The sequence below is a fragment of the Lactuca virosa genome, chromosome 3, assembly GCF_052849685.1.
Source record: "Lactuca virosa cultivar CGN04683 chromosome 3, Lactuca_virosa_CGN04683_v6, whole genome shotgun sequence".
Classification (NCBI taxonomy): Eukaryota; Viridiplantae; Streptophyta; class Magnoliopsida; order Asterales; family Asteraceae; genus Lactuca; species Lactuca virosa.
Genome location: NC_136428.1, coordinates 139,875,037 through 139,891,658, shown reverse-complemented (window position 1 = coordinate 139,891,658; position 16,622 = coordinate 139,875,037).

Genomic DNA, 16,622 nt, shown 5'->3' with positions numbered 1-16,622 from the left:
ATAAATATTTTTTCATTTAAGGGTTTTGATCAATCTGAGAGATCAATGAGACGAAAGTTTCAATTTTTTTCCTGTCCCAAAAAGGCTGGACAAGACTTGCTCAAGATCTGTCCACATGTCTAAACAGGTTTCAATACCCCAAATAGCAACATGCTTTGAATTTATATGTATTTGTTTCTATTTTTTTGCAACTTCTTTTAATTCCTTCACCAAAAAACAAACATAGATTGTCATTTCGTACATCTTCCATTTTTTGATTATAAATGTAATAAATAGTCCTATACTTTGAATTTATTGTTTTCTTCTTTTTCTTTTTCCATTTTGTTTTGAAAAACATGACCAACCATACACTACCATCACTAAACCGCATACATAACCGATAAACAAAAGTATAAAACTCTGGTCTTAACCGAACCCCGCGGAGCGGGGTTTCTCCACTAGTTAAACATTATTCTTTCTTTTTATATTTTGTCAACTAAAAGGGAGGGTATAGAAGGAAAATCAATTCTTTATAAGTGGACGGATAAAATAGAAGAGTGAAAATATCACCAATCATATATATATATATATATATATATATATATATATATATATATATATATATATATATATATATATATATGTGTGTGTGTGTGTGTGTGTGTTTTATAGATGTAGTTTTTTTCAAGGTTCTAAAAAGCTCGTCATGGCTCCAAGGCTTGTACGTGCCGTCAAGCTTTAACAAAATGCCTCCTTAACTTATATATGTATATAAAAATGAATAATAGATGAAAATACATATAAAAATATTAATTATATACAAAATTGTCATCTTATGTCACGCCTTACAAACGACATGGCTCACCAAGGCTCAGAAAAGCTTGAGACTTGATATTGCCGTCAAGTCACGTCTTACGTTATTTAGAACCTTGGTTTTTTTAGAATTATATATATATATATATATATATATATATATATATATATATGGATTTTTATATTTTTCTTTTAGAAATATTAATATGTACATATAGTTCTTAGTATTTCAAAATACATTTTCAGAAGTAATAATCATGGTTGTCAAAATCGCGATCATGATCGTAGGATCGTACGATCCTACGATCGTAGGTATGTAAAACGATCCGGATCGTAAACGGATCGCATTTGGGGTACGATCACAGGTAGGATCGTAAGATCGTAGGTAGGATCGTAGGATCGAGATCCGATCCGATCCTACCTTCCTTTGATTTTTTTTTTTTTGTAAACGATTTTTCTTACCACTTAATGTCTTTTAGGTGTTGTTTGTTTTTTCGAAGTGAAAATTCATGAAGTGTGCGGACCACCTCTGCAATCCTCTATAGCAGAAGAGGTGGAACGAACGACTGCAGTCCATAATAAGAAGCATGTTTGTTTTTTAACATCTGCAGTAAATTAAAATTTAAATAAACTAATTTTATAAACTTAAAATAGTTCTCAACACCGAAATTTTAATAATTCTAGTCTTAAAACATTGAAAGAGTATTAAAAAGAACATGTAAAAAAACAAAAATATAAAACTTTTTTAAAAAAAAAACTTACAAAAATATAAAAGAAGCTAACAGATTTATTCTAGAAAAAAACTAATTTTAAAAAACATAAAAAAGAAAATAATAAAAAAAATTAAGAAAGTATTGCAAACGATGTCTACAAAGTTCGTAAAACATTGCACACGTTAAAAAAGATGAAACTGAAACTGAAAATATTATTAACGGAAACGGTAAAAAAATTAAAAAAAATCAAAGTTTTTTTTTTTTAAATCAAGTTAAAAAAATTTGAGGAAACTATAATAAGAAATTGTATAAAATCCGTAAATAAAAGTTAAAAAAAAAAATAAGTTATACAAAAATTCTAAAAAAATACTTCAAAAAATTGAAAGCTGAAGAGGTTTGAAGAGACAAGTCAAGTGCTGCGCCACGCAGCACACGAGCAGAAGTTTTGCAGTCTGAAGTCTTCCAAAAAACAAACTGCTGCGAGAGAGAAAATGATGCGCGTATGCTGCGCCACTCCTTACTAATTTACCATTTATCATTTTGTGTTTTGACTTATGTCTGATATTTTGAAGTTTTTATAACTTTTGAACAAAAAATTGAATGTTTGAAATATTTTTCATGATTAAAAGTTATAAATTAAAATTATAATTTATTTTGTGGGATCTTAGGATCCCGATCCCGATCGTACGATCCCGATCTTCTAACACAAAAACGATCCTACGTACGATCCCGATCTTGACAACTCTCATATAAATATGTATTTGATAAATATAATTTTTAAATGTATAAATATGAATTTTTGTATTTTTTAGAAATATTAATATGCATCTATACTTCTAATTAAATATTTATATTTTTGAAAATATGATTATACTTCTAAAAATATATTTATATTTCTAAATATGCAAATACATATTTTTATGTTTTTTAAAAGTATAAAAAAATTCTTAGAAGTATAAATACACAAACAAAAATTGCATATAAACATGTTTCATATATAAATACGTTTTTATACATTAATACGTATAATTTAAAAAAATTACTTATAAAAAGATAATAATTAATTAATTAATTAATTAATTAATTAACGATTTGTTGGAGAATTTAATACTATGGTCAGCTGAAAGCGATAATCATAGTCAAAAATAAAATGGAACATTTTTATAAATATCATTACATTAATTATATATATATATATATATATATATATATATATATATATATATATATATATTAAATCCAAAGGATCTTAGTAACAGTAAATTTTTTTATTTTAGGTTTTTGCCACAAATGTTTGGTGCATTTGACATTTTTTGTCCCTAAAATCAAAACTTTTACATTTTTATGTTTTGATTAAGTTTTTATGACTTTAGGTTTTTGCCACAAATCTTTAGTGACTTTGACACTTTTAGTCCTTACAGTCAAAAGTTTTATATTTTGGTATTTTTGCCACAAAGCTTTAATGAATTTGACACTTTTCGTTCTTATAGTCAAAACTTTTACATTTTGATTAAAAAACACAAAAAACCTCTTTTAGAATTTTGCCACTATATTTACCCAACTTTGACAACTTTAAAAAGCGGCGGAGCCGCGTGTCCTTTTCTAGTTGATATAAAAACGGGCTTAAATTAAGTCAAACATTTTTTATATAGATAAAAGTTGCTTTTATAATTCCTGCAAAAATATTATCTATTTAAAATACGTTAAGGTGATTTTTTCTTATTTTCATTAAAAAAAAAAATGTAATGTCGCTTTGTGAGACACCCGGTAAAGGTAATTCAGTCGATGCACTTACTGACCGTACCTCTGTTCATCTAACTTTTGTCGTTTTCCGTCGGCGGATGTCCCACCCCACATTAAAGTATATAGGGAACATACCGAAATTGAATAAACATTTGTCCCACTTGCCATTAAAATAAGGTTCTTCAATCCCATTTTTTAATTAATTAGGTCTCTCTCTAAAAAACACACACACACACATATATATATATATATATATATATATATATATATATATATATATATATATAAAAGGTTAGAAATTATGCTTTTTTTTGAACAACGGAATCACATTAAAACGAAACTAGCGAGACGCTATACAAGTTACAAATTACAACATATAAACAAAGGAAACATGAAAATTATACCAGTCAAACCAATTTAAAGAACTAAACCTATATCTATTTTCAACCAATTAAAAGAGATTAACTGGATATCATCGGCTGTCTTCGTTAGGTTGCTCCTGAAACTTTTGAAAATTAAAGCATTTCTAGTTTTCCATATGCTCCATAAAATCGAATATATGAGGGCCCATAGCAATCTCTTCATTTTCTTATTCAACACCAATGTCTTTATCGCCCCCAACATGTCGGAAACATTCATAGGAGCATATTTTAATAACATCGACCAGGTACAGAATCAGCTCCAAACCTTTTTTGCAAAACTACACTTAAAAAACAGATGCTCGACATCTTCATGTTCAATACCACAGAGTGGGCAAAGATACGATGGTAAAGTCACACCTCTAACAAGAAGGTTGTCGACAACTGGAATCCTATTTAAACATAAACACCAAACAAAACAATTCACTTTTAGAGGAGCCCAACCCTCCCAATGAAAAGAAAACGTGTTTGAGACCTCTTCCACAGTAGTCATCAAGTTCCGCAAATTTTGAACTGTAAAACCACCCGTCTCGTTACCTTTCCAAACCCACGAATCATCTATGCTTGTCAACAACACACCAGTTGTAACCTTTTCCTATTTAACAAGAAGGTTAGAAATTATGCGGTTGTCATGTTTTCATATGTATAGAACCATTTAAAATTTGTTATTTTGATTAATTAACTAAATTGTAACCTTTTCCTTTATAAATATTACATATCCGTAAATATTTTCCCTCATATTCTTACTTCCCCAAGATCCTTACATTACTAAATACTATATTTGGATTGATACTTCAAAGCTTGTTAGATACCAACAATAATGAAAATAAATTTCGTTTGATTTAATAAAAAGGAAAAGTTAAGAATTTAATGTCCATTTATTTGTTAGGGAAAATGTCACTGTAACCCCACACACTTTTATATTTTTGTTTAAAAAGTCGCTATTGTTATTTTTTGGGTTTATAAGGGCATGAATTCTCTTTTTACCGGCTAATTAGGGATTTTGCCCCAATTCAACCGGTTTCCTTGCCTAGTCATCACCCAACTCAGTTACAAAGTCAACTTACCCAACTCGAGTGTCACATCAGCGACTCACCAACGAGTTGCCTTGCTTGGGCCCTAAGGGTTCAGTGGTCACCCAACTTGTATGAATTCAATTCTTGTAAGGTGTTTGAAGAAGAAGAAGATTATAGTAAATACTAAAATGAAGATAAGCGTTCATGTACTTGAACTCTGATAGTGCAAACCTCGTTTATAAAGTGCCTTCCATAAGGATATCTTGTAAGTTCACATCGATTTTCATTTCATCCTTCACAATCTGGTACCTGTGACATAGTTAAAGGAAGCTTCAATTACACTCCATTTTTGTACTTCTGACAGAAATAGAGTGAGCAAATTGAGTGATTGAGGTCTGATTATGATTCTTCATCATTCTTAATCTTTTGCTACCAGCGACTAGGAGTATGAAGTTATTTGATTACAGAAAATTGTTAATTTGTAACAGTTGATACCTGCTACACAGATGTAAGCAAACCTCATTCTGATAAGTCTCAGTGTCACGACAGGGTTTAAAATTTAGCGTGCGCCGTGGAAATCGAATTCCCGATTCGATTAGAGATTGACTCAGCCGATTTATTAAATTGAAACGGTAATCAGGTGGAGTGTTGGTAGTAGGATTAAAAGGAACGGTGAACTTGAAGTAGGATTGAAGTTCAGCAACAACTTAAGGGTCGACAGATGCAGCCTGTTGAGGTGTGCCAAGGAGTGCGAGTATTGACAGGTCTAGTATGTTCAAGAGTCATATTAAAGCGATATTGCTAAATAACATATGATACTGATGGGTCACACTAACAACAACTTGATACAATTGTTTCTTTATTAGAATTTGATTTTAATAAATATTCAATAAAAACTCTTATAATTAAATTGCAAATTATATATTTCATGGAAATAATAATTTTCATTAGCAAGTAATATTACATAATTCATATGGTATGAATTAATAAGTTGTGTACAACTTTTTGGACTGGTTGGAACCCTTTTGTCTTCTACTCAATAGACAAAGTTTATATTTTATAAAAGGCTTGTGAGTTTTTTATAAAAGGTTGACTTCTTTTTATGTATATAATTCTGAAAAATATATATAAAATAAAGTGTATGTACTTTCCATTAGTTTATTAAAAAGTAATGCAGCATGAGAGACATGTTTATGACGTGGGGACATATGTGCCTAAAGTGTTAAGACCTAATGGTTAATATCTTCACTTTGTGCATATAAATAAGAGGCTTGCATTCTTGAAATGGTGCTCATTCTTTCTTCCCTACTAGTGGTCGAAACTAGTTTCTCTCCCTATCATTCTCTCTTAATTAGTTAAGAACACTTGAAGTTACTTGCATCTTCAAGCCTTCTTTAAGTTCAGATTGGTTGTTAACTTAAAGCTTAAGGGTTTAAGAGTTTTGGACTAGTATCTACATCAAGTTGAGTCATTGTTTGTGTCTTAAAGGTTCCATATTCTTCATCAAATTCCAAGCCTCCCAAGAGGACCCACAGAACTACAAAGGTTGTTATTTATTTATCATTTATTTGGTTGGTGTTTAAATCTTTGTATAACTTGCAAGAGGATACTTGGTGGGTATAAAATGTTTATTTTATTTAAAAAATTAAAGTCTTTAGTTGCCATATTTTTCTAGTTATGAAACTATTTTTGAACTAAAACCCAACAATTGGTATCAGAGCCACCTTGCAAGTTTGGTTAGATGTTTTGATTTTTGTAAATCTTAGTTTATGGAGAATATGGATAACTTGTTTTTGTATAAAAATAAGTTCATACATATTTTCTATGACAACTTTATACTTGTTGTTTTATGTGACAAAAGTTTCAAGCATCTTTTGTTATTTAAAGTTGTCTTAGAAAAATAAAGGTTGTTTGATGTGTATATTGATGTATATGATGTGCATAAACTAGCCAATGACCAATGTGTTGTTATGTTGTTGTGTTGATTATTTTTGTTATAAAATGGTTGTAATAATTTATTTATTCATATGATATGTAATAATTAAATAGATTAGCTTTTCTTTGTTATTTTTGTAAAGTAATAGATTAGTTTTTAGAATTAATTTATTTGTACAAAAATGTAACAAGAAATCAAGTTGGAACCATTTTTGAAGACAAAATGAGCAATTTTCAAGTCTAAAAGGCGTGTAGGATTTTCAGTGACATTTTCTGAAAAGTGTCGCTAATGTTGTTTACAAATGGCTGTTGGACTTTTAGCGACAATTGCTGAGTTTTAGTCTTCAAGAAGTTTTTCCTATCTTTTGCAAGCAATTGGTGTTACTCAAGTGGGAGCTACTTCAACAACATTACAAGAAGATTTTTGGTCCCTTTAAATGTCCCTTTAGGAATGGACTTGACATTTTTGTGTTGGCTCACAAAAAATGTCATTAGTTGGTATGTTTATGCACATATCTTTTTATACATGTTTGTGTTGTTTATTTTATGCAATTATTATGTGTGGTTGATAAATTAGTTTTTCACATGGTAAAATAATTTTGGACAAAATAAACATCACATGGAGTTTTGGTTTTTCAAAATTAGACATAAGATGTAACAAATTATTATATTAAAAAATAAAACTCGGTTTTATAAAATCGTTAGTAACGGCAAATTTTGAAATACTCCATTATAAGTTTTAAAATGGTGATTTTTGTAACTTATAAAAACTCCGAATATATAAGTAATAAAATGAAGTTTTATTAAAGATATATAAGGTTCAAATGCACTCAAAATTAATACCGGTTATTAAAATTGAATTGCGTCAAATTATATAAAAACACTAGCTTTTTATATAGAACCTTTAAAAGTGATTTTCTTTTGAAAATTGATACTATGGTTAATTATATGCATGTAATAACCATGATATCATATGTTTTTAAAAATAGAATTATAAAACATATAAAGTCCCTTTTTACAAACTTCAAATCTATGCAATCCTTTTGAAGAACACTCGCACATCTCTTGTATGCACTAGTGGGATAAAGGATACCTAACCCCTTAGTTTTATCTTTTGATGGTCGGGGTGTCTTCGCGATTTCTATAACCAAGTTATAGGCCGATTACACAAGTTTTTCAAATTGAACGATTTGATCGAAAATCTTTTTTGATAACGGATACCTAAGCAAGAGAGTTTCGAGGCATATATGAGATCAAACGTGTCTAATTAAATTTGTTATTAACGATCCCATAAATCTAGGAATTATATAATGAGATATAATTGATAATCGATATCTATCGGGTTGAATTCAAATGGATTGGATAAACGATACCTAACCATTTATTTGTTTTGCAACTTGGGTCTTAGACTTTGATAATTAATGTTTTTGGAAACTAAAAGGGTATTAATTATTAAAGATTAAATATTGAAAATACTAAATGAATTTTGTTAAAATTTTTGTAGTTAATCCATTCTCATTATCATGAATTGTCATTTTCTTTAATGACTTAATGAAACAATAACATTCAATAGATACAACTTCAATGAATGGGTTCATGTCTTAAGAGACAATCTTGTAAGAGATATGAAATTGTATACACTTAAAGGTCCTAGTCCTAAACTATTTGCTTTGAGCAATAAACCTGAACATGATACCTACTAAAGGCATCACTATAATGCTTAAGATGCTTCTAACATCAAGCTAGGAATAGTTATTCATGACTTCTAGGAAGTCTTGAATAATTTAAACTTATATATGATGATATAACAGGTCAAACAATATTCCAATAAATATAGTGATATTTTATTTAAAGCTAGTTTAAACATTGGAATAATGCAAGGCTAAAAGAATCACCTTGTGTGATCCAGGAGGCCCATGTTTTATGGACTGAACACCTTGAAGCCCAAGAAAATCTAATAAAGCCCACATAGATGGATCTTTTTTCTTTTGTGAAGAAACTGGACACTTGAAGAGGATTTACTCCTCTTATTTGGAAAGAAAGTCTGGAAGAGACTAGTACTTCTAGTATCTACTAGATCGCACTCATACTTTTTTTATAACACTTAGGTACTTGGTACTTAAATGTTAATCTAATATTTGTAAATGGCTTGCAAATATTTAGTGAAAAGTAACCAGCTGAGCACAATCAAGTTGGAACTACACTCTCGGAGTTTAGTTTAATATTTATGCTTACAACATAAATTAACTGTAATGTAAAACAATATTTGTTTTGGAACAATGTATGTTTTAATTTAGCATTTCTAGATTTATGTTTCAGTTATTTTATTAAAATGTTTGATCATTTACTTAATCGTTTTTCATAACGATAATATTCATATTCTGAAATGATTAACTTCTATTTATGAGACTAGATCTCTTAATAGAATTATGAAGTAAATATCAACATTTCATAAATAAAATTAAGTTCTATATACAAGCACTTTTGACTTAAACTTGTTTTAAATCAAACTCATATTTGACATTGTTATCTTTATTATATAAATGACATTCATATATTCCAACTTCAAGAAAGGGATCTTTGAAGGAAAATAATGTAGTTTATTTGTCATATGTGAGCCTTATTTATATGAAAATGATTCATAATGATATTTTCACTAAGGTGTAGATAAAATAATTAAGGAACTATACACTTTGGTGTATGACTTCCTTTCTAATGAATGTCTTAGATTAAGCACAAGATACCAAATCAACTTTATTAACAACTAGACTAAACTGCACAAATGGTCCCTGTGGTTTGCTCAAAATTGCCACTTTGGTCCAAAAAAGTTTGTACTAGCACCACAGGTCCAAAGTTTTTATTTTGTTGCGAGTTTGGTCCAGTTTGCTTTGAAATTTTTATTAATGACGATTTTGCCCTTACTTTTTATTTTTTAGTTGTTTTTTTATTTATTTAAAAACATTTTAGAATTTTCGTAATTAAAAATAAAACAAACAAGAAAATATTACCCCCTATCCCTACCCCACCCTCCCCCTACTCTTTCTCATCCTACTACCAGTTATGCTATCACCACCCCTACCACTGTCAATCACCACCACCATCGCTACCACCACCGCTGGTAACCAACAACCGCCAGTTCCACCTCCGGTCACCACCAACACCATAACAACATAATTTTTCCATATCTGAATACCAAAACACTCATATAACTCCAGATCTATAATTTCAAATTAAAACTCAAGAACTACCACCACTATCTGATGAATCCAAACATATTTTTTCCAAATCTGAAAACTCAAACATTACATTTTCCTTATGTGTAACCTCAAAATCAAGAACAATCTTTGTAAACCCATTTGTGGATGTCATCTTCTTCCTCCAAGAAACCCTTGTTTCAGCATAGATGCACCTTATTTTGCTATGGTGGTCATCTGAAGAGAAGAAGAGAAAAGAGGGAGATGGAGAACGACTCTAGGGCGGAGAAGACGTACAAAACCTAATCGTCATCGAAGGTGGCTTCAGCCTCCAGTAGGTCCAATCTGAAAACCCCAATAAACATCGAATCATTCGTAAGCGCCTCCTCCAACCACTATTACTTCGTCATCTGATCTATTCCGATTCTTTGTAAGTCACTGTTACAGATAGATGATTCGAGGAGCTTCACAAATTATGGTTTCAGCCGCTATCCTTCTAGTTTCTAGGGTTTTAGACGTTGTTTAGGGTTTCAGACGAAAATATCACAACGAACAAATCTGGGTAACACCTTTCATCGATGCTTGAACACAATCTATGTCACCGCTTCTTTTTTCGACCTTCCTCAATCTGTTGATACCCTCTGTTTCCTTCTTCTTCGAGCTTCATCTCTGAAAATCGAGCTACCACTGTGGGATGAGTTTTCAGATATGAAGAGGAGGAGGGTTTTCAGATCGATAGATCTGAAGAAAGTTTTCAGACTTCACCGGCGTAGATTTGTTCTCATCTGAGGACATCGGAGACCTGAGCTTGTGACTGAAGACTACGGTTGGAGAGATGAGGCAAAGAGAGAAATCTATTTTTTTTTTATTTTTAAATGTTTCTAATTACTGTAATAAAAGAAAAATATAAAATAAAATAATAATGGGAAAATCCGTCATTATAAAATGTTTCAAAATTTTTGGACCGAACTCGCAACAAAATGAAAAGTTTGGACATGTGGTGCTAGTCCAAACTTTTTTGGACCAAAGCGGCAATTTTGAGCTAACCACATGGACCATTTGTGCAGTTTTGTCTAACAACTATAGTAGTTTTAATTATATTTTACGTGGTAAAGCATAATTGTGAAATCTTTGTTGAAGGTTTCAAAAGTTGAGATACAAACCGGTAAGAACCATCTAAGGCCTTAATGATAATAAAGGATGAAATAAATCTTACTTGGTATGATTTACTTTCTAATTGGTAGAAATATCCTCCTTTAATCTTTTTGGGATAATACTTCAATCACTATTAATTGTATCTTGAATACAAATACCAACTAATAAGTAGATTAAACACTTTATAAGATTTAGTATGGAAAGGCTCCATCCTCATCTTACTTAATGTTTTATGGATTTGAAGCCGATGTTGGACTAAAGCTTCTAAACCCAAAATCTACTAAATACATATTTGTGTAATACTTTAAATGTGGCTTAGATTATCATATGCAAAACCCACCAACAAAAAGTTCTCTTATACTTGTGAAATCTAAGTTATTAGAAAGCAAGCTTCTAATGACAAAATGAGTGGGAGGTACATGGAACTTGAAGCAGCTCAAGAACCATAACCTTATGTAGTAATAGTTGGCAGTACTAGTTTTAACAAGGATTGTTAAACTTGAATAATAACTATTCACAAACACAATTTGTTTGCATAGTGGTAGAAATCATCTATGACTTGAGAAATATGGAATCTCTCAATGATGAGCTCTTATTAATGGTTTCAGGAACATCCATGAAATACCAATATGCTATGTCAGATATCGAATCTGATAAATGACTTCGAGTCATGAACATGAGATGTAATCCATGTATGAGAATCAAGTATGGGCTTGATTAAAATTTATCCCTATAGCAAGGCTAGAAGGAGTAAATAATTCATCTAGAAAGAATAAATTACATAGATAACCATACACATTTAAATCAAGACTTATTATGAAAAGATTTTTTCATACTCATGTCATTAACTATGGTCCTCAACAAACTCATGACATTGACTGTAATCAAACCTTTTTCACAAGTAGCTATGACTAGATCAATAATGATATTGTTTACTCTAAATTCTTATTCTTATTTTGAGATATAGTAAATAGATTTCAAGAAAGACAACTTTTTCTAATAGACATCTACTAGAAGATATCTATATAGATTAGCTTGGAGGTTTTCTTAATCCATGTTATCCTAACAAAATGTGTAGAGCTTGAGATCCACTTGTAGATATAAAACAAACATCTCAATGTTATAATCATCATTTTATGTAAAACCACAAGGTATGTTTTTATATCAAAATGAATAGAACATGTGTGTTTACTAAGAACTAATGGGAGCATAGTGAAATTCCTATTCTTGTATGAATGAGACATACTTAATCATTTGAAATCACATTCTGACTAAGCAAGGTCGTTTTCACCATGACTCGGAAAGTGTTTCTAAAATGAAAGACTTAGGAAGGAGAAGATACATTCTTGGAATGTAAAATATATAAGGGATAGATAATAGGAATGTTAAAATTTTTATGTCCTTATACATATATTAGCATTATCTTGAAAGGGATCAAGAAACAAGATTCTTTTGTAGAATTCTTGACATTGTCATATGACACAATTTTGAGCTACCCTCAAAAGTGCATAGATCATAGGCTTAAACTAAATGAAATGATTTATATTCTATTTGCTTGGCAAATGAATTCATCATTTACACCATATTATGCATAGGACCTGGTATATGATCATGCTATGAGCATGTCATAGGATACCAATTGAATACATGGCTAAGTCACTAGATGACTATGAAACATTCTAAGAGTACTTTAGAATAACTAAGAGAGTTTATATGAGACAATCAGTTTGGAAAGGATCTTTATGGAAAGAGCTACACAAGATGTTAATTTCTAAACAGATATAAATAATTATGAATTATAATTGGATATTGACATCATTATGGAATGAAGGGTAAGTTTTGTTGGAATAAGGTCCAATCAAAACATAATGATACAATATACTACAAAATAAGAATACACCACTTTAGAAGTTGAATTCAAATATGATTGGATGAGTGGGATCATTGAAAAACTATGTTGATTACTACCATTCAAGGATCACATAGAAATCTTTGTGACTTCGAGAGTATACTTAATCAAGCTAAGAGACTCCATGTCACGAAAGAACACCAATCATGTTTTCAAAGATATTTAACTATACCTAGAGTAAAGTTAAGTATGGAGATAATAGTATTCACAAAATTCATGTAACATCCCGTTTAAAATAGAATAATTAACTAATGGATATAAAACCCCGAGAAGTAATCTTATTATTATTTATATTATTATTTCCCCAAAAATCAAGTAATAATTATCGGAATGTTAGTTTCGGGGGTTAAAGTGTAAGTAAGAGACTTATTTGGAAAGGTTTTGAAAGAAGAGGGGCTATTTGGTATCATTTGGACCTAATATAAAAGAATTTATAGAAACAGGGGTTAAAGAGTAAATATTGGACTTAATTTGAAAAGAATTCTTCATGGAAGGGCCATTTGGTAACATTTGGATTTAATTTGAAAGAAAAGGAAGAAGGAGGCACCAAATATGGTATTATGGGGGCAAAGTTTTGTGAGGCGTGTATATAGTCTAAAACCCATCACCATGTTCATCTAACCCTAACCCTAGCTTGCGGGAGCCGCCGCCTTAAGCTCTAGCCTCCATCGCCACAACCTCCCTCCGTTGTCAAGGTCATGAACCACCAGGACGATGCCGCCATGATTGCTGTCGGCGATTTAGGGTTCGACAAGTTGGAAAGTTTGGACGCGGGGCTGTTGGAGGTTGAATATGTGAAGCCGCCGTCGCCGCTACCCGCTTCCGTTGAAGACGAAGCTGTTGCTGGTGTTTCCCCACTACCCTCATTTATCGTCCACCCCGTAGCTGCCTTGCGCCACCGCTTGAGTGCTGTCGTTGCTGCTCTGCCGACGATAAGATCGATAGCCGCCAAGTCAAGGACCGACGACTGACATCGTGGTCGTTGCTGTGACGGGCACGACAAACCCTTTCTGTGAATGACGTTCTCTCTCTCTCTCTCTCTATATCTTTCTCTCTGTTTCTGTTGGGCCGCTGATAGCGTTCGCTGCCGCCGCCAAACAATCCTTTTGTTGCTCCACCATCATCCGCCACCGCTATGGACGCCACCTGCTACTATGTTCCGTCACCACCAGCCACCGTGGAAGGTGGCTATGTGCGTGCTTTGTATGTACTTAGGTGTGTGTGTACGGTTGTTGTATTTCATTAAGAGCATGTGTGTGTGGTTTGTGTAAACGGGAAACAAAAGTGAGTCACCACCACCACCGTGAGGTGGTGGCTTACACCTCCGACCACCGCCTGCCGCCACAGTGCGGTTGTGTGTGTGTGTGTGTGTATTATTTTATGTGAGTGTGTCTGTGTTTGAGTATTGTTGTAAAGTTGTAACCGTGTGGAAATAATCAAAGAAAAACCCGTAACCACCACCGTGAGGTGGTGGCTACCGCCTCATGCCGCTACCGGCCGCCGTGTCGAGTGGCGGTGTGCCTCGTTTGTTTTGTGGCTCGTTTGGGATGTTTGGACAAAGTGACTAAAACCCTAATGAGCCTAATAAACTCTAATGGGCCTAATGAACCCAAATTGATCAAATGGCCTAGATATTGGGCCTATTGGGCTAAGATGGGGTTAGAAACCCTAATTAGAGTTTAGAAAACCCTAATATTGGATTTATGGGCTTTGGACTTATCGGGACCCACATTTGGGCCTTTGGAATTGGACTATGTATCAAACCCAATCACACCATATGATTTATCCAGTAGAGAGGTGGACTTAATGGATTAAGTCCTTAATGGGTTAAGTGAGAAACACTTAACCCTAATCGTCATTTTAAGTAAAAACCCTAATTTCACTTGGGCTTTGAGTTGGGTCTTTCTATTGGGCTTTGGTGATTGGGATATTGATGGGCCATCCAAGAACAATATTATGGACTACAATAATTTAATGGGCTTTAGGGTAAGGCCCATGTAAGGGTTTGGGCCCAATTTGGAAAATTAGGCCATAGATGGGCCATAACTGGGCCTTTATGATTATGAGATATTGGGCCATTAAGAATGCCAAATGTTTGGACTGGACTAAATGGTTGAGCCTTTGAATGAGACCATGTAAACGTTTGGGCCTAATTTGGAAAATTGGGCCATATGTTGGGCTTTGGCCTATTACTTGGCTTGTGGGCCTTTGGAGTGTGATTTGGACCTTGGGCTTGGTACCCAATTATTGATTGGGTATTATTTGATGTTGACGGTCCGGTAATCTGTCGACCAGCAGCTGGAGTTTTATTCACGGGACTTCAGCAGTGTCAGGTGAGTCTTCTCACCACACCCATGGGTCTAAGGCACCAAGGCCGGCCCATTATGTGATTATGGTTTATGTGTTAGTCATTTATGTGATTTGATATGCTATGTGATTGTGTGTTATTGCATGAAAGACCCTGAGGGGGGGGGGGGGGGAGCCCGAGGCATTGGATGTAAGACCATGTGGGGTATCCCATGGCATTCCTAGGTAAAGACCATGTGGGGTAGCCCATGGCACAATGGTGTAAGACCCTGGGGAGCCCATGACATCCTTATAGGTTTATGTTTGTATTATATGTAGATATTTCTGTGATATATGATATGTTATGTGATTATGTATGTTATTGCATGGAAGACCCCGGGGGGAGCCCGTGACAATTGGATATAAGACCATGTGGGGTAGCCCTTGGCATTCCTAGGTAAAGACCATGTGGGTTAGCCCATGACACAATGGTGTAAGACCTTGGGGGGAGCCCACGGCATCCTTACAGGCTTATGTATGCATAACTTATGTGTTACATGTAGTTTTTATAGCTAACTTGATATGTGATATGTGGATTGTGTGTATGGTATGCTCTGGGAAACTCACTAAGCTTCGTGCTTACTGGTTTTGTTTATGGTTTCAGGTATCATCGTTTTGAAAAGGAAGGGCTCGGATTGATCGATGTGCACACACCTATAATTTCCGCAATGAATGATTTTGGGATAAACTCTGATAAAGGATTTACTTGACTATCAATTGCAATGTTTGAATTAAATGGTATCAATGTTTTAGTTATATTAAAAATGAAATTTTTACCCTTGATTTTTGGGTCGTTACAAGTTGGTATCAGAGCCTTGGTTTAAGGGATTCGTACGTACTTTCGCGTGTGCCTGAACTTAAACTGAGGATCTGTAAAGTTTTCAAAAAAAATGTTTTAAGTAAAGAATTTATAAGAGAAGAAAGGGTGTGGTGCATGCAATCAGCCGGGCAAGTAAGTTTCCCAGAATACCCACATATGTTGTCTGTTATGATTTGATTATGAATCTGTGAATCGCATGCTAGTTAGGGCTAGGGGAGATGTCTGTATATGTTGTATGAGCTGGTAGACTTGCATGCTAGTGCTGAGTAGTCAGCAATAGGTTGGCCTGATATGTGATGCTTGTAGCCGCGAGAATATTGGATGCTATGCTGGAATGAGAATGATAATTGGTATTTGTAACTGCTATGTGTATGCTTTTAAAATTGTATATGGTTAGGATCTTATAGCCTTAGAATAAGTGATTTGGCCTTATTTCCTGTTCCTTGTTTAGTTTTTGTCCTAGGGTAGAGTCTATTATTTGACAGTCTATTAGATCCTATTCTGTGTATAATTTGCATGCATAAGGCAGCCGACAGTGAGGATGGATGGATGTGGACAGCGCGAGTCGCGACATGTGGGC